Here is a 20,297-nt window from a genome sequence, read left to right on the forward strand (position 1 = left end):
TTTGCTTTCACGTTTTGAGTGCTTGAGTGTTTCCGCAACAGAGCATGGAGCCTTGAAGTAACCCATGTGGTGTTTGCTTGTGAAGAATTTCTCATTCCGCTTTTACCACAATTTCTTTATGATTCAGAGTTGAAGTATGCTGGTTCTCTCCCATGCAAGAGAGCAAATGCAGGAAACAAGCAAGAGCTCTTCTTTTCCTGGTGGAGCACTGGTGTGAAACACCGAGTTTTGAGACTGGTGATAAGCAGCCATGCACAAGTGTGGCTAGTGCAGCAGGGCCTGTCTTCCCAGCAGGCTGAGTCCTGCAGAGAAGCTTGCGGGGATGGAAGGTGTCACGAATCTTGTTAAAGGAGGCTTGGAGGAGTTGGCCACACTGCTTTTCTTTGTGTAGGTGGTATTAGCATTCCCAAAGCACATTTACTTACTCTCATTTGCTTCCTCAGCTAGGAATATGTCACCTGGGTGCTGAGTCTTAAGAGATGAGCAGCTTGCTTTCAGATCACCTGGATGGTGAAGCAGCAAAGCTGTGCTTTCTGACTCCAAATCCGGTGCTCTTTGTCCTACCCTATGATTGCTTATTATTAGAGCCACAGACTTGGAACACGTTTGTGTTTCAACTCCCAATTAGATTGTTTAAGTGTGAATTTCTTAATAATACTGATATGTTTTATGACAGGGCTTTGCACATGGTATACACTAAATGAGTACTTTTGATTAATGAGCTATCTGGTTTTCCTCCTCCCTTTGTGTGGTGTGGCGTTTAATCACATCATAGACATTTACAGACATCACAAGGACTTATGTTGGATATTGGGAATGCAAGGTGAATGCTATGGACTAGATGTTTGTGCCCCCCTCCCCAGCATTCATCTGTTGAAGCTTTAACCAGCCCCCACCCAGTGTAGCTGTATTTGGAGATGGGGCCTCCAAGGAAGTAATTAAGTTTGATGAGTTCATAAGGGAAGAACCCTGATCTGACAGGATTAGCGCCCTTAAGTCCTTAGAAGAGACAGCACAGAACTCCCTCTCTCTCTCTGCTATGTGAATGTACTAAGGAAAGGCCACGTGAGGACAAAGCAGGAAGGCAGCAGCCTTTAAGCCAGGAAGAGAGCTCTCACCAGAAACTGAATTGACTAGCACCTTGTTCTTGGACTTCTCAGTCTCCAGAACTGTGAGAAAATAATTCTCAGTTGTTTAAGCCATCCAGTCTATGGTATTTCCTTATGGCAGCCCAAGCAGACTAATACAGTTATTAAAACCAAACCTTGCTCAAGCACTGCATTACCCTGCAGAGTAGAAAGAGAATAGCTATAGTCAAACAGGTGGGTGAGTCAAACATGTTCATGTGCGTGGTCCCTTTGGGAATCAATCTCAGGGTTATCATCATACCACTGGGGTTCAAACACCCTCAAAGTCAGAATGGTTCAAAACATGCTGTAGTTTTTAGAACTGCATGTAGCAGTACTTGAGTGTGTATGGTCAGGGTGAAAGTGAGAAAGATGGCAAAAGCCTTCAAAGAGATGATGTGAATCTGTGTCATGGAGAGTGACTAGTGTGTTTCCAGGGAATAAGGCAGAAGAAAGTGCTCTGTTTTCGTCAGAGGAAACAGAAGTATAAATGAACATGGTGGAATCCTGGATTCTGAGACTTTAATTAGTTCATTAGGGCTGGAGCTTAGGATGGACATGGAGGAGTTTGAAAGATGAGGTTGGGAAGATAAGAAAGAGCTAGTTCCTTAAAAAATGTTCATGCGTTCAGCTTAGAAATTGGACTTTAATCTGTAAGCGATATGGGTGATATAAAAGAATTTAAACCTGTGTAGTTTTGTAGTTCTGAATCAGATTTGTAGTTTAGAAATCTACTTTGTATGTACTGTGGAGATTGAACTGAAACCTAATCTTGGGGTTAGGGCTTGGGATGGGATTTCAGGGAGTGATGCTGGCTCATAAATTCTCTATGAAAGATTTCACAAAAAATCAGGATGCTGCCTTTGATATTACCTCCTTAGCTAAAAGACACACTTCGAATTTTCAACCATTTTAGAATTCAAGTAAGCCTTCTTGCTTTTAATTACGGCATTGGAATAGCTCTTTTTAAAATTTTTTTCTGGAAGAAGAAGTGACTTTTGTTCATGGGAATGCCACACATCATGAGTGACACCCATGGCTCTGGTCCTCCTCCTCAAAACCAGAGTGGCTCCGAAATGAGCAAACCAGGGGCCTGGTGTGAAATTCAGCATTCTCTACTTCTTCTTCTGAACACTCTCTGGTTTCATTTTTAGGAGGTACCCCATTTTGCTATGCTGCTCACTGGAGCAACTTGAATGTTCTTAATTGGATGTTTCAGAGAGCAGTTAAAGAACAAGTAAACGTGCTCACTGAGCAATTCCTAATTCAAGCCCTGAGCCCAGAATTCATAAAAGACACAATCTCACCTTCACCTGGTCAGGGCGATTTAGCCTGCAGTTAGTTGAAGCACAGGGAAAAGTTCAAGCTTTTGTGGTATGAATTGGATGCTTGTGTGTGTGCCTAACTTATGTGTTTATAGCAACTGGGAACTCGCTCCTCTTTGACTCTCTGAAGAGTAACTCACACGTGGAAAAAGGTGGACAGACTGTCCTGTGGTCACTGTGCCTTCCTCTCAGCCTTCTGTTCGTTCTTTCCTCTTCAAAGTGTCAGTCCACTGGAGAGGGACTGTTCTCACTTTTATGTGTCACACAGAATCCTAAAAACTGACGTTACCTGTTGGTGCTAACGACAGTGGTGACTGGGTGTTGTGACACCTGCAAACGCCTTTCTTCCTGGGCGCTCATTGTCAATCTGGGAATTTTGTCACCCCGGTTACCCCAGAATGTTTCCTTATGACTACATTCTTACTAGCTCTAAGTAACTCTTTTACTCAACGGGAACAAGGGCCAGATGGCATGCAGACATGTGCTTGAGACTGGGTGAGTCTTATTTGTTCTCTATTTCTTGTTACTTACTGTCACTCCTCAGCTAACCACACATAAGGAACCCACCCTGTGGGCTGTGTTTTTTTTTTTTGCTGTGCATATCTGAAACATGATTATAGTAATGTGCTTTTTATTAACATTATTGCTATTATGGGTTTCTTTTTGTTGTTGTTGTTTCAATCCACCTCATTTTTTGAGGGGGAAGGTGAGATATAAATAAATTCAACAATGTCAGCAGGTCAGCCAGAACACAGATGTGTAAATACAATGAATTTCATCCCCTTCTAATTAAAAAAACCTTGAAATTGTTCCAACAACACTGTTATAGCTCAAAAATAATTTTATTTGGAAAATTCTCTTTTGAAAAATGTCTTCAGAGCTTTTGCCTATCAATCACAGCAAATCATTGTTCTCTGAGGGTGGATTTGATCTTTTTTTTTTTTTTAATTATTGAACAAGTAATTATTAGGTGCTTACTAAGTGGCAGGCAGTATACCAGGTGCAAGGAGCAAGACAGACATGGTTTCTGCCTTCAGAGACATTTAAGATCAAATCTGAGATGAATGTCTGAGCCCTGGAAAATACCTTTACTGATAAGAACAAGATGTGACTGTACAATGACAATCTTAACTGCCGCAAATGACAATTTTAAAGAAGAGATTTAAAACATTTTGAGTAATGGCAGCATCTCTGGAATAACTCAGACACACTGCGTGGAAGACAAGCACTGATTTTTCTTCATGCATCCAGTATAGTTCTATATAGTTTATAAAGCACTTTGTATATATTATGTTAGTCTCTTCTCTCCGGAGCTTCAAATTATCAATCAGGTTTGAGTACCAGTTTCCTCCACTGGAAAATGAATGATCTCTATGTAGGTGTCTTCTAGGCTAAACATTCTGTAATTCTTATGTCTCCGATCCCATGCATTTATGCTGTGTCCATCACTTAGAATAGTTCCTTGTGATGTCTTTTGCCAAGGACTTTCCAAGCAGAGATGGAAGTCTAGTATATTCTCCTGGGGTGGCGAGCAGTGGTAGGTGGCCTGGCGTTCCACTGAGCTGAGCATTTAGAAGCCTGGCAAGGGATGGATTGAGCTCATCTCTCAGCCATAGAAGGAGGAGCAGAGGGAAGCTGAAGTTGAAGTACTAAGTGAGGAAACTTCCTTTGCAGTGAAGAAAGTCTGAAACAGCAAGTTCAGGGGATCAGGCAGAAGGAGAAATAAGACTCAAAGACTGAAAAAAATAACTGGCTAGATAAAGAAGTTGAAGAGGTAGAACTTAAAAAGCTACCTGAAGAAACATGATTTATTCTTCTGGGTGCTAGAGTGAGAGCCTAAGAACCATTAGAATGATAAACAAACAAAAAAAAAAAACGGAAAAAAAAATTAAGTTGATTTTTTCCTTAACACCATTAGTGGCTGGACACAGAAAATAAAGTGAAAATGTAGCTCTGTTCTACAACATTACCTTATCAAATTTCCAAACCAGAAGCCCATTCCTGTTAAAAAAAAAAAAAATGCAGAGTGTTCATCAAAGAGAACATCTTGATGATTTCCAGATAGAACAAGTATTTAGAGATTGAAATGGAAATTTGTCTTGACAGCTCATCCTCAGCATTTTGGACCTTCTTTGTCCACATCGAAAATAAGATGCCAGTCAAAGTATTAAGTAGATATAACAATCTCTTCTTATGAAAAAAAAAATTGTATACAGCATAAAAAATACAGAAGTTTTATTTTAAGACTTTGCTGCTGGGGACTTCCCTGGTGGTTCAGTGGTTAAGAATCGGCCTGCCAATGTAGGGGACACCAGTTGGATCCCTGATCTGGGAAGATCCCACGTGCCTCAGAGTAACCGAACCTGTGAGCTACAACTACTGATGCCCAGGTTCTAGAACCCATGCTCCACAACAAGAAAAGCTACCTCAGCAAAACACCCACACACCGCAGCTAGAGAGTAGCCTCTGCTCGCTGCAACTAGAGAAAGCCCACTCACAGCAAAAGACCCAGCACAGCCAAAAAAAAAATAATTACTTTTGGTTATAATTCTACTGAAAATCTTCTCATAAAAATACTTTGCTGCTCATCCCAGAAAAGTAAGTGGAGTATTTGCAAATGTCATAGCCATAATAAGAGATCAAAGAAGCCCCTGGTGGCTTTGGCCACAAACACACACACACAGAGACACACAGACACACAGACACACAGACAACACACATACACGTTATGGATTCAGGAAAAATTGTGAGAGCATCTCCAGGAGCAGTGGGTATGACAGGGCCTCTTTGCTGAAACTTTTCCTTTGGGCCCAGCATTCTGGCTCATTTGTACTGCATGTTCAGAGTTCATACCTGTGTTCTCCTGGCACAGCTTACCCATGAGCACAACAAATTGTTCCAGGTGGGAAGAAGATACAGCGGATATAAGTATACAGAAATCATGGGTGTAAAAAGCTGCTGATAATGTGTTTCTAGTTTTCTACTTATGTTTTTGTGTCATTTGCACCTCTAGACACATTTTGGTAGCCGCATTTCAGCCTCATCTGCAGTTTGATTTTGCTTGCTGTCCTGCTTACTTTTCAACCTTTTTCTGGAAGTTTCCTAAGTATCTAGGTGTTTTGCTAGTCAGCCACCTTCCAGAATTTCAGCACCAAGAAGTCTGCTCACAGTACTTTTTGTTTTGCTGTTGCTGTTTTCTCTCCCTCAACAAATTTGTAGCAGTAGGTCACACTTTTATCGAGAAACTTTATTTTACATTTGCTCTCCATTTTGGCTCTATTATTAGGCTATGCTTCTGGTATTCTGATCCCGCTTCATTTCCAGGATGCTTGTTGACGTCAGTGGGGGACCTAGGTAGAAAGGTGGGCACAGTCCTTGGCTGGGCTGCACGGACTGTTTTGGGAAAAAGTGTATGGCCTCCTGGAGGTGGGACATCTGTAGGATGGACCCCTGTTCATTTCCTACAGACAGTGGAGCCTCTGCGTCATGTTTAATGCAACTGCCGGTACAGGATGATATACTTGCTCAACCACCCAAATATATTGACTTTCTGTTAAAAGGCTTTTAACATAAATTTTAGGAGATTAACAAAACACATCACAGACTGTTGCTGAGAAGGCAGGCTTTTTAACTCCGTTTCTCCTCCATTGATTTTAGTTAATATATTTCCACCCCCCCTCCTTAGTTTACTGTACCTTTTAATTTGTTATTCATTTGTTTGAAACCAGAACTCTGCTGAGGCGCTCTGGACCCACAGGAACTGAAATAGTTTGCCTTCATTATCGGGTAGACCTGCTCGAGTCTGTAGCCCCTGACAGAAACCACAAGACTGTACAAACTGGCAACTGTGGGTTTGTCTGTTCTCTATTGATTCTATTTCTGGAAAAAAACACGAACCAATGGGTGAGCCATGTGACTGTACAACTGACCCAAGGCTCCCATCAGAAGGGGGATGGAGACCTTTTTCAGACTGGCCGTAATGGGACCTCGACACTTTTCAGTTTGCTTCTTAACCATGGCCTTTGATAGCTCTGACTTAGAAGTTTAACTCCTTGTATTCTGGAATACAAAACTGCTATAGAATCTTAAGATTCTAGAGAATGTTATTCAAGATGCCATCCAACCATCTTGTCCTCTGTTGTCCCCTTCTCCTCCTGCCTTAAAAAAAAAAAAAAAATTTGGTCATTTTGTCCCAAATATTTAATACAAACGTGATGTAACTTTGCTTATAAAGTGTCTTTGTTCTTCTAATGTGAGAATTACAAGACAACTCCACCCAAACACTTCAAAAGAAAATGATACACGCGTACCTTTTAAACTATGGAACTGCAACTGCTGTAGTATTTATTTTTCTTGAGCTTTGGTACTGGCGCTAAATACCAATATTCAAGTAAATAGAATGCATGACGCCTATGTGGTATGGCCTAATGGGAGAGTTCTGGCCTTGCTGTAAACAAGCTCTGTGTCCTTATCTTCTCGTTCCTTCTCCCATTACATGTGAGATGATCAGATGATCTCTTAAGATCTATTCTAGCTCTAAGATTCAGAGTGAGTAAAAGCTCTTGATAACACCAGAGACATCCAGGTAGGGAGAACACATCCTATTAAACACACACACACTCAACAGAAAAACCAAAATAGCTCCCCACACCTCCTCCCCCAACAATGACAATGCAGCCATCTGTTGGACGTTCCATTTCACTTAGCAGCTGCTCGCAGATACAGAAATCTGCATTCCTCCCGCTCTCGTGCTGGTATGCATGCAGCATGTGTGGGTACTAGCATTTGACTCTCCCACCCAAAGGAATGGCTTTCATTGAATAAAAATGATCACAGAAGTTTTCCGTACTCTCCCAATGCTGTTTTCCTGATAATAAGCATTTGGAACTATCTCTCCTCCCCTGTGTATTAAAATAAACCCTCTTAAAGATATGCACATCAAACAGTCATCTGAAAATTGAAGAGGACAACCAGGAAAAGGCTTCCGTGAAACTCCTGTTTTGTCAGAAACTTCCGCTTTGCGGGAGCGTGGGAGAGGTTGGAATGTAAAGTTCCATTTTATTTCTATTTTGTCAATACCTCCAACACTGCACTTAAGCTCTGAGAAATAAATATTGTACAAAAAGGAACCAGGAGGCTTTTAAAAGCAATAATAATCTCACCCTCAAACTAAATGAAAAAAAAAAAAATAGGATGAATCTCCAAAGGGGATAGAAAGTGAAGTCCTTTAAATCCTTTCACCCCCACCCCCTTGCCTCTTCTCCAGGCTGAATTTTGTCCTCTACGTGGTGGACTGTATAAAGTGGTATATCACTTAAAAAGAGGCACTTGGGTTGGGGTTGGGAGGAGCCGCAGTTACGAACAACAAAAAGGGGTCCTACAAGCCATGCAGACGGAGAACCTTGGGTAAAATTGGATCTGCTTTTGAGTACATAATTTAGGACATTTGTTCCAAGATTACTGTGGTTTTCTATAAATGTTAGTTTGCCGTATTATTTTCCATGAACTACTTTTCCAAAATGCAGAATATTTTGCCCCCCAAACATGGAAGCACTAAAGCTCAGATGAGGCACTGATTCATGGGGAGTCACCCAGAAACAGCTGGTCAGCCATCTGCAGCCCCAGAGCCCTCTTATTTTTACTTTGTTCAGCTAATTCTTTATGTAGAGGGGAGGAAGATGCGTTGGTCCTGGGAGAAGTGTGTGACTCGTGTAAGAAAACGATGACTAACTCCTGCCCGAGACTGGGATCTGGTGGCCTGATGTGCTGATTTGGAGGGCACACGTTTCCTATGTGCATTAGGCTCTCAGCTCTTGACTACATGTGCATTATTTTCTGTGCATCCGGTTCTTTGGGAAAAGGAAAGAAATGATGATATGCCATTGATCGTTCTGTGGGAATTGTTCCAGGTTAGAGCACCCCAGAGAGCCATAACCAGTCTTTTCAAGGCAGGCAGAAGAGCCTGCAGAATCCAGGACTGGTCTGGAAGTCAGACCCAAGAGTCTGCTCCTTCCTCCCTCAAGGGCCCCCTGAATTAGGCCTTCGAACTGCCCTAGAGTCTGTGGTCAAAAAATGGTGGGGATAAAGGCACTGGTTGACACCATTTAAAAGAAAAACCATGGCTCAGTGCCATAGTCATGTGAAGTCAAAATGCGGAGTAAATGTTTAGGTGGTGCTGTTTGATTTTACGTTTTGTCGTTACTCTCATAAAGCTGTGGCTAATTCAAGCAGAATAGCCGTTTGCCTTCCAGAGTGAGTCAGGGGGTCTTGTTGACAGAAGGTGGATACTTCCATTATCCCTCCCTTGTGGTACCCAAGGCAGTTCATTCAGATGACAGAGCCAGATGACTGTGTGGGAAGGAAAATGCTCTTCCGGTTCTAGAAGGAAGGTTTTTTGGTGCACAGGTGTATGCTGCTTACAGGTAGGCATAATTATAGTTTAATCAGATTCTTCAGTGTCTCTAGAGACCACTTTTGGCACACCGTTTAATATTTTCCTCGAATCATCAAAATCTTTTACCCATTCCCCCCAAAACATGAGTATATGTGTGTGTACACACACATACACAATACATATGTATGTGTATCTTCCTTGTTTGATTGAATTTTTTAATTGAAGTATAGTTGGTTTACAGCATTGTGTTAGTTTCATGTGTGCAGCAAAGGGATTCAGTTATACATATATACATATATATATTTTTTTCAGATTCTTTTCTTATATTGAGTATAGCTTCTTGTGCTATGCAGTAGGTTCTTATCAGTTATCTATTTTATATATAGTAGCATGTATATGTTAACCTCAAACTCCTAATTTATCCTCCCCCCTACCTTTCCCCATTGTTTTCTATGTCTGTGGGTCTACTTCTGTTTTGTGTATAAGTTAATTTATATGTTTTCTTTTTATATATCCCACATACAAGCAATATTTTACGATATTTGTCTTTGGCTTACTTAGTATGATAATCTCTTTTTTATTTTGGCTTGTTTTCACTAAGGTTTTTAGTTTCCTTAATGACTTTCATAACTACATTGCAAGATAAATCGTAATGTTTCTCCATAAAAGGTAGAGAAGAGAAGCTTTTACTGCTACATGTCACCTGTGGGGCATTAACCCAGGATCTAATTCACCAACCACTTCTAACTTTTCCTGGTGTACAATTATGAAAAGGCTCTCGGACAGTTAACCAGAACAAAAGACAAGCACCTTTAATTGATGAGGCATACAGTTTTTAAAAAAGAATTGAAAAACCATCTGTACTGTCAACTTTTGTGTCTCTTATTCATTCCTGTTTACTCTGCTATTCAATCCAAATAAAGATTGTTTCCACCTCAGCAACACAAAAATCCCATGGACTACCCTTCAGGCTGTCAGTCAGAGGAAAGATATACATATGCCCAGAGTATACACTTGTGCTTGTTCACAGTGTTATTTGGGGAAAATATGTTGCATGTTCTCCTGGCTCTCCTAGTTTTACATTTTGAATTAATGCAATTTATTCTAATTTATGACAACTGTTTGAAAGGCTTGCTCTCCATTTTCCCATTTATAAAGAAGTTATTTACATAGAGGGGAAGAGCAGTAGGAGAGAATTGCTCTGTGTGGTCAGCTGGAAAAATCCAGTGGACTCTGTCTTGGAGTCAGCATTGTGCCCTGAAGCTGATGGTAACTCTCTCTTCTGCCACTTTGGTGATAGGAATGAAATTATGAGAACCTTTCTCCTACTTCTTAAAGAAAGTCTTATACAATTGAGCTAATTACCTCCCCCTCCTCTCTCGTTCTCTCTTCCTGTATTTATATAGCAGCTATCACCATAGTACCTACACTCGTTGATAAGAGTGCTATTTTAGAAAAAAAAGAAAAAAAGGCACAAGGCAAGGGGGGAAAAAAAAAAACCTAGATTCTTCCTTGTCATAGTATAAGGATCCTGTAAGGCCAAAAATCATAAGTCTGAATGATTTTAGAGATTTTTAAAGAGCCCTAAATAAAAGAGATTAACCTCATTGTACCTGGAACAGTGCTTCAACTATAGTGGGTATGCATAAAGGATGTTTGTTGATTGGCATCACTAGTATCTATTCTGGAGAAGGCAATGGCACCACACTCCAGTACTCTTGCCTGGAAAATCCCATGGACGGAGGAGCCTGGTAGGCTGCAGACCATGGGGACACGACTGAGCAACTTCACTTCCACTTTTCCCTTTCATGCATTGGAGAAGGAAATGGCAACCCACTCCAGTGTTCTTGCCTGGAGAATCCCAGGGATGGGGGAGCCTGGTGGGCTGCCGTCTATGGGGTCGCACAGAGTCGGACACGACTGAAGCGACTTAGCAGCAGCAGCAGCATTATAGAATCTGGTTCTTACTCGGGGCTTTCATGAAATTCTATTGGCATATGGTGCTTATCCAGCTAATTGTGCATACACACAAAGTTGTATATGGATACTTATAACTTCAATTACTTATATCATTAAAAGAAATCACAAGTCATAGAAACTAAGACTTGTTTTTATGGGCCAGATATTGTTCTAATTCATTCATTTTATTAACTCACTTAATTCTCATAACATCTCTGGGAGGTATCAGTTCAGTCAGTTCAGTCTCTCAGTAGTGTCTGACTCTTTGCAACCCCATGAACCACAGCACGCCAGGCTTTGCTGTCCGTCACCAACTCCCAGAGCTTACCCAGACTCACGTCCATTGAGTCGGTGATGCCATCCAGCCATCTCATCCTCTGTCGTCCCCTTCTCCTCCTGCCCTCCATCTTTCCCAGCATCAGGGTCTTTTCAAATGAGTCAGCTCTTTGCATTAGCTGGCCAAAGTATTGAATTTTTAGCTTCAACATCAGTCCTTCCAATGAACACCCAGGACTGATCTTTAGGACGGACTGGTTGGATCTCCTTGCAGTCCAAGGGACTCTCAAGAGTCTTCTCCAACACCACAGTTCAAAAGCATCAATTCTTCAGTGCTCAGCTTTCTTTATAGTCCAACTCTCACATCCATACATGACTACTGGAGAAACCATAGCCTTGACTAGACAGACCTTTGTTGACAAAGTAATGTGTCTGCTTTTTAATATGCTGTCTAGGTTGGTCATAACTTTCCTTCCAAGGAGTAAGCATCTTTTAATTTCATGGTCACAGTCACCATATGCAGTGATTTTGGAGCCCCCCAAAATAAAGTCAGCCACTGTTTCCCCATCTATTATAAATTAAGAAGCTGAGCAATGGAGAGGTTAATTAAATAGCCCATGATCATACAGTTGGTAATAACCAGTGAAAGGGATTTGAACCCAGGCATACCACATTATCATGGAGTAGGAAATGGCAACCTGCTTCAATATTCTTGTCTGGAAAATACCATGAATAGAGGTGCCTGGTTGGTTCCGGTCCATTGGCTCGCAAAGAGTCTGATGCAACTGAGCACATACCACGTTATGCCTTCTCTGTCTCAAACAATTTCATATTAGAAACTAGGACTACAACAAAAGCCCTCAGGGTAGTATGATTTTAGGGCCTGAATCTTGCCAGTACGTACTAATCTGCTGAACCTCAAATTTAATCTAACATCAGGGTAGGTAGAACTGTTCCATATTATTATTTGTTTATGTAGCTTTAAAATGTTTAATGCAGGGCCTACTTAGTCTGTGAAGTCCATGGCTTTACACTAAAACCATACATTCATTATGTAGACATTTATTGAGCAACTACTATATAAAATGCTGCACATAGAATGAGAAATCATTTTGCTTTTATGGATAGCTCAGTCTGTTGGGTGGGAGAAACTCAAATACATTAACAAATGGTTTAAATGATGCTTAAGTGTCACTGGCAGAATCTACAAAATGTGGCAGCAAGGAGGAAGGACTTTGGTGTGTGGATAATAGGGGCTGAGTAGAGGCCGGGCTACATGAGAACTAGATTCTTGAACTGAAGGTTTGCAGAGGCAACTCAGTGAGAACAATCTAGGGAGTGGAAGCAGTTTGTTTAAAGACTTGAAGGTATGAAAGAGCGTGATGCTGAATGTGGTAGAGCTGAAGCGAGATGCCAAGGTGATGAGCCCTGAGGTTAGAAGTGTAAGCAGGGATCAGACCGTGAAGGACCACCTCTGCCCCTCGTCTGTAGGTAAAGGCAAACGTGAGGGATGACAAGAAGGGTGCTCCGCCTAATCGAGTTTCTTTTTTGGAAAATGAGCTCAGAATGACCTCATGACTTGGAGGTCCTGATAAAACTAAGGGGAAGAGGGACAGTGAAGGGATATTCTGGCATAGTATTAGAGACTGAACATGCTTTTAATGCTCATACCAAGCTTGTGTACCAGGTATTATCTCCAGTGCCCTGCACTGTCCAGATCTTCTTCCTAACCCTTCGACCACATCTCCCCAACTGCTTCTGCTGCCTGTCTTCTTGAGCTTTCTTCTTGGCTCCTCTGTTTCTCACACTTCTCAGCACACTCCTCTTCTTGTCCTCTGCTCATGCCCTTCTCTCCCCCTTGAAAAGCACTCCTTCTGAAGCAAGCCCCTACATTTCACAGGTTCCATTCAGAAGTCCGGGAATCAGAAGCTCAGGAATCATCTTGCTCCCATGACTTCTCTCTCAGTACTGAACTCAACCCCATGTCCTGTTTCCAGTCTTAAGTATCTTTTGACAAGTCTCTTTGTTGCAGATTTGGTTAAAGTGAACCTTGTTCTTACCTATACTCTTGCAGCAGCATTTTAGCTAGTCTTAACTATATCTGGCTATCTGAGTAATGTTTTTTTACTAGTAACCTGACCTCTACTCTTCTATTTAAAATTCATTGGCTCCCTATTGTGTTTGTGTGTGTGTTAGTAGCTCAGTTGTGTCCAACTCTTTGTGACCCCACAGACTGTAACCTGCTAGACTTCTTTGTCCATGGGATTCTCCAGGCAAGAATACTGGAGTGGATTGCCATTCCCTTCTCCAGGCTCCCTATCAAACAAATATATATATATTATATATATATATATATATATACACAAATATATATAAACAAATATATATATATACACACAAATATATATAAACATATATATATATGTAGTTTTCTAAGAATGATCTATAGGGACCCCTAGATTGGGCCAACAATTTCATCTTAAACCTCATTTCCCATTGCTAGCTAGCACATGGCCTGGCAACAGTAAGAACTCAAAAAACATTTGTTGGATGAATAAATGAATGAATGAATGACCCCCAACTTGCTTAAACTGCTGTGTTTAAAAGAATTAGAGGTATAGATAATCTAAAATACCTTCATTTTCATTTTCAGTTACTATCCCAAGGTAGCTAGTGATACTCAAAATATTAATAATCAAAGCCTCAGCATTGACCAGTTAGAAGGGGCATGGGCTGCGTGTCACTGTACATGTTCACTATCAACCTGGCTGGACTTCTCTTTTCAACACAAGTTGAGTGTGTTCTCATTTGCACCAGGCTGAAGTGGTTCTGCATAGAGTTCTCTGCCTTTGGACATTATTCTAGAAGCCTCCTCCAGCCCCATTTTGATTCTTCTCTGAAGCAGCTTAAGAGCCAAGAGACTGGAAGGATGGTTTTATAGATGAGAGATTCACAGATCTTTAAGATGAGAGCAGCCCCAGTGTTCCTGGTGGATGTGATTCAGGGAGGACAGGCACTGTACACATTTTGTTGCTGTCCCTCCAGAATAGCCTTGGAGGGTACACATAGACTTTCCCTTTTTTTGAACCACTAGTGTTCCGTGAACTTTTCAGTCAAACCCTCTTTTCTCCCATTATACTCACCCCTTTCTCATCTTTTTCTGTTACCTATGAGTGTTTCTACCCTCCCAATGCTTCTTCCTCCCTTTCTTCCTCTTCCACAAACATTCCCAGATCCTTACTTGAAGAAAATTGTGATCTGTCTTATGAATTGCGAAAGGAGTACATCAAGGCTGTATATTGTCACCCTGCTTATTTAACTGTACATGATGCAGTGTACATCATGCGAAATGCCAGGCTGGATGAAGCACAAGCTGGAATCAAGATTGCCGGGAAAAATAACGATAACCTCAGACATGAAGATGACACCACCCTTATGGCAGAAAGTGAAGAAGAGCTAAAGAGCCACTTGATGAAAGTGAAAGAGGAGAGTGAAAATATTGACTTAAAGCTCAACATTCAGAAAACCAAGATCATGACATCTGATCCCATCACTTCATGGCAAATAGATGGGGAAATAATGGGAACAGTGAGAGACTTTATTTTGGGGGGCTCCAACACTGCAAATGGTGATTTCAGCCATGAAATTAAAAGATGCTTGCTCCTTGGAAGAAAAGCTATGACCAACCTAGACAGCATATTAAAAAGCAGAAACATTACTTTACCAACAAAGATCCTTCTAGTCAAAGCTATGGTTTTTCCAGTAGTCATGTATGGATGTGAGAGATGTACCTTAAAGAAAGCTGAGTGCCGAAGAATTGATGCTTTTGAACTGTGGTGTTGGAGAAGACCCTTGAGAGTCCCTTGGACTGCAAGGACATCCAACCAGTCCATCCTAAAGGAGATCAGTCCTGGGTGTTCATTGGAAGGACTGATGTTGAAGCTGAAACTCCAATACTTTGGCCAACTGATGTGAGGAGCTGACTCATTTGAAAAGACCCTGATGCTGGGAAAGATTGAAGGTGGGAAAAATGGATGACAGAGGGTGAGATGGTTGGATGGCATCACTGACTCAATGGACGTGAGTTTGAGTAAGCTCTGGGAGTTGGTGATGGACAGGGAGGCCTGGTGTGCTGCAGTCCATGGGGTCACAAAGTCCGACACGACTGAGCGACTGAACTGAACTGTCTTACATATTTAGCATATTCATTAAGAAACATCACCTAAGAATCAAATAAATATTGCTTTTGTGCCTCCTCTCACAAAACAAAATTAAAACAAGACAAAAAGGTAACTTTTTTACTTGACTAAAAAACAAAAATAAAAATTGATTTTTTTTAATTCAATGAGGCAGTGATTTTTATTAACGAGGCAGTTGATTTATTGTATTAAAAAACAAAAGAAACCAAAACCCTATTGTGGCCAGAGTACTTAAACAGATTTAAAAAAGGCGAATGAAAAGAGAGACTGATAAGGAGGAGGAGGAAAAGGTGCAGGAAGAGAAGGAGATTTCACAGGTCAAAAATTAAAAGGGAAGAGTGAAGTCAAAGAAAGGGAACTGGACAAATATATAAGTAGCCTGTAATGACCACACCCCCTTTCTGGTTGTCAATCTTTCCCTTCTCAACTCACATGGAATCCCTGTTCAACCAAAGGAAGATGAGCCAGAAGGGAAGAAATTACATCTGATTTTGTTCACAAACAGGGTTTGAGGACCCACTGTGTACTAGGTATTGTTCTAGACGGTTGGGAATCTTTACCAGTAATTTATGTTGTGGATCTTCTGTGTTTCTTTTTATGTTAAGAGGATGTTCTTTTCAGAGGAACATTTATTTTGTCAGCCTCCCTTTTTGTCAGTTGCTTTGTGCGCCAGCCAAAACCAAAGGCAAAAAAGTAGGTAAAAAAAAAAGCAAAAGAATAAAATCCTGCACATAAAAACCTTACAGAGATTTATATTCAGTATGCTGCAGCGAGAAGGTTCAGCCCTTTTCTTGTCGTATTTGCATCTGTTTCACTATCTCCAAAAGGAATTAGCAGAATAAACCCCCACTGTACCTGGTGGAAGTAATTCACAGCGGCAACTTCACTGGTGCGGCTGGATATTCATGCTAATGTACAGGAGTTAAATATAGCACAGAACAAGTGTGTCAGAAGGAAAAAACAAAGCAACTGACTTGACACTGCAAGGGGTGGGGTGGGGGAGGCGAGATGATTATACTTTTAAGCACCAGCATAAACTGCAAACTCGGTAAACTGATGAGACAAGAATGTGGTGACTACATTGAACTGAGTCATGCTAACCTAATATCCTCAGTGGTAAACAAACAAACAAACAAAACCCCCCAAAAGAACAACTAAAAATGCTGCCTAGATGAGTGTGGATAAGAGAGTCTGGAATAGAAACAAAAATGTGGTAATGTTGATTAATAAGCAGGTTCGATAGAAGAGATGCGGTTCTCTTAAGTTTTCTGGGGTTTTCCCCCATTTCTAATGGGAGACGGCGCTAAGACCACACACCATTGGGTATAATCAGCAGTTGCATATGCTTGTCGTGTAAATCGTATAGTTCCCGTTGCCTGATTGTTACATACCACTTTGAAAACTCTAGAGGAAATGCCTCATGGGCAGTGACTTAAAGGAAGGAGCTCTGTTCTGAGAAATTGATCCACGGTCATGAGATTTTTGCCTCTGGCTATGGAAATGTGGCTTCAACACGTATGTACCCCATTCTTCCCCCAGGAGACCGTGTGATGTATGAACAAAAGCACTGGATGCGGAATCGCGACAACGGTTAACGCTTCTTTCACTAACATTAGTGCCGTCTTGAAAAAATTAACTTCTTAGATGTCATTTCTTTATTTCATTTCTAAAGTAAGATGGTTACGCCAGATAACCTCAACCCCTCTTTCTGGCTCTGACATTCCAGATTCTCAGTAGATTGAAATGCCAAATGCCCCGTTCATCACTAAATGTAGAAATGGGGGAGGGGGAAATGCCTCAACCACAGAGGATGGAGTATGGCTTTCTGTGCTTGGAGGCTGCTGTGGACGAGCCTACCTTTCCTCAGGGCATTGAACACCATCTTTAGGGGGACTTATTTACGTTAAACCATAACTGCATTATCTATACCTTAGCACAGCTGGTTCTGTATAGCTACTACCTCTTTAGTTAACTGATATGTTCCCAGGGCTTGGTACAGTCACTAGCACTTACTGAGTACTCAGAAAATCTTTGGTGAATGAGTGAAATAATTATCTCCTGGGAAACTGATACCTAAATGAGATTTAGAAGGCTGTACAGGATAATGAGCACTTTCAGGGCAAAAGATACTGAGTGCAGCCATGGATAAGAGCAAGACCTTGGTGTTCAGACCTTGACTCTTATCACTTACTATCTTGTTGACCTTAGGCAAGTGACTTAATCTCTCCAAGTCTAATGCTCTTCCAGAGAAAGTGGGGTTAAAATGTTATCTCTCTCATATGGACAAGGTGAAGGTTGAATGAGTACTGAATTATGAGGAAATGAACAGATTGCCAGCTAGTATCCAGAGAAAAATAAATTCAGCAAAGAGAATGTACAGGATCTAGATTGGATGCAGGATGTGATATGAGCTTTGGCTGAGGCATTAATACAGGGCTTTCTGTGGGGAGAGTGAGCTGGAACCATAGTGAAGCTCATTTCCTGGGGCAAAGGGCACTGGCCAGGTCAACTCTAGTGCCTGGCTAACGTGAAGGCAGAGTATTCAGAGAATATTGCCCAAATTCATGTTGGGTCCCAGAAAATACGGGACTGGTGGTGTGCACATGGAATGGTAGAGAGTTTTCTGACATTCTCCAGATGCTTTTGGATTTGAAGGTAGCCTCTCTGTGTAGGGCAGGACCAGTTTCCCAGGTGGCGCTAGTGGTAAAGAACCTGCCTGCCAATCCCGATGCAGGAGATGTAAGAGACGTGGATTTGATCCCTGGGTTGGGAAGATCCTCTGGAGAAGGAAATGACAACCCTCTCCACTATTCTTGCCTGGAAAACCCCATGGACAAAGGAACCTGACAGGATGTAGTCCTATAGAGTCAGACACAACGGAAGTGACTTAGCACAGCAGACAGTGACTCAAGGGCTAGGAAGCAAGGGATTAGAAAGTGTTGGACAGGGTGTTAGACCTGGAACAAGTGAGGCTGAGATTCAGGATGGGCCCAAATCTTCTAGAACTAACACCAAACGAAGATGCCCTTTTCATCATAGGGGATTGGAATCCAAAAGTAGGAAGTCAGGAGATATTGAAATAACAGGCATGTTTGACCTCGGAGTACAAAATGAAGCAGGGCAAAGGCTAACAGAGTTTTCTCAAGAGAACATGCTGGTCATAGCAAACACTCTTTTCCAACCACCCAAGAGATGCTTCCACACATGAACATCGCCAGATGGTCAATACTGAAATCAGATTGATTATGTTCTTTGTAGCACAAGATGGAAAAGCTATATACAGTCGGTGAAAACAAGACCTGGAGCTGTCTGTGGCTCAGATCATGAGCTCCTTATTGAAAAATTCAGGCTTAAATGGAAGAAAGTAGGGAAAGCCACTAGGCAATTCAGGTATGACCTAAATCAAGTCCCTTACAGTTATACAGTGGAGGTGATAAATAGATTCAAGGGATTAGATCTGATAGAGTGCCTGAAGAACTATGGACAGAGGTTTCTAACACTGTATAGAAGGCAGTGACCAAAACCATCCCAAAAGAAAAAAAAAAAAAGAAGGCAAAATGGTTGTCTAAGGAAGCCTTACAAATAGCTGAGGAAAGAAGAGAAGCAAAAGGCAAGGGAGAAAGGGAAAGATATACCAAACTAGATGTAGAGTTCCAGAGAATACCAAGGAGAGATGAGAAGGCCTTCTTCATTGAGCAAGGCAAAGAAATAGAGGAAAACAATAGCCTGGAAAAGACTAGAGATCTCTTTAAGAAAAGTAGAGATATCGAGGGAATATTTCATGTAAGGATGGGCACAATTAAGGACAGAAATAGTAAGGACCTAATAGAAGCAGAAGAGGTGGCAAGAAAACACAGAAGAACTATATAAAAAAGGTCTTCATGACCCAGATAACCATGATGATGTGGTCACTCACCTAGAGCCAAACATCCTGGAGTATGAAGGCATGTGGGCCGTAGGAAGCATTACTATAAACAAAGCTAGTGAAGGTGACAGAATTCCAGCTGAGCTACTCAGAATCCTAAAAGATGATGCTGTTAAAGTGCCGCCCTCAATATGTGAACAGATTTGGAAAACTCAGCAGTGGCCACAGAATTGGAAAAGGTCAGTTTTCATTGTAGTTCCAAAGGCCGGTGTCAAAGAATGTTCAAACCACTGTACAGTTGTACTCACTTCACATGCTAGAAAGGTTATGCTTGAAATCCTTCAAGCTAGACTCCAGTGTTATGTGAACTGAGAACTTCTAGATGTACAGCTGAATTTAGAAAAGGTAGATCAACCAGAGATCTAATTGCCAACATTCATTGGATCATGGAGACAGCAAGGGAGTTCCAGAAAAACATCTACGCTAAAGCCTTTCACTGCGTGGATCACAAAAAACTGGAAAATTCTTAAAGAGATGATAATACCAGACCACCTTACCTGTCTCCTGAGAAACCTGTATGCAGGTAAGAAAGCAACAGTTAGTCTTGGACATGGAACAATGGATTGGTTCAAAATTGGGAAAGGGGAATGTTAAGGCTGTATATTGTCACCTTGCTTATTTAAGTTCTGTGCAGAGTACATTATGTGAATGAGAGGCTGGGTAAATCACACACTGGAATCAAGATTTCTGGGAGAAATATCAACAACCTCAGATATGCAGATAACACCACTCTAATGGCCGAAAGTGAAGAAGAACTAAAGATCATCCTAATGAGGGTGAAAGAGGAGAGTGAAAAAGCTGGCTTAAAGGTCAACATTCACAAAACTAAGATCCTGGCATCCCATGACATGGCAAATAGAAGGGGGAAAATTGGAAATGATAACAGATTTTACTTTCTTAGATTCCAAAATCACTGTAGACAGTGACTGTAGTCATGAAATTAAAAGACATTTGTTCCTTGGAAAAACAAACCTAGACAGCACATTAAAAAGCAGAGACATCACTTTGCCAACAAAAGTCCGTATAGTCAAAGCTATGGATTTTCCTGTAATCATGTATGGATGTGAGAGTTAAACCATAAAGAATGTTGAG

The 20,297-nt window shown here is 41.3% G+C and overlaps 1 long non-coding RNA gene across 2 annotated transcripts in view; it reads left to right on the top strand.

The window, feature by feature from the left end:
- The first annotated feature begins 2,822 nt into the window (after positions 1 to 2,822).
- LOC133251659 (uncharacterized) overlaps positions 2,823 to 20,297 on the top strand; it is a 55,999-nt gene continuing 38,524 nt past the window's right edge. Inside the window, exon 1 of one of the 2 annotated variants that reach the window (XR_009737718.1) lies at positions 2,823 to 2,947. This is a non-coding gene — a long non-coding RNA (uncharacterized LOC133251659). The remainder of the gene's footprint in view (positions 2,948 to 20,297) is intronic. The other variant, XR_009737719.1, reaches the window with a different exon arrangement.

The sequence above is a fragment of the Bos javanicus genome, chromosome 7 (genome assembly GCF_032452875.1).
Source record: "Bos javanicus breed banteng chromosome 7, ARS-OSU_banteng_1.0, whole genome shotgun sequence".
In the NCBI taxonomy this organism is placed as follows: domain Eukaryota; kingdom Metazoa; phylum Chordata; class Mammalia; order Artiodactyla; family Bovidae; genus Bos; species Bos javanicus.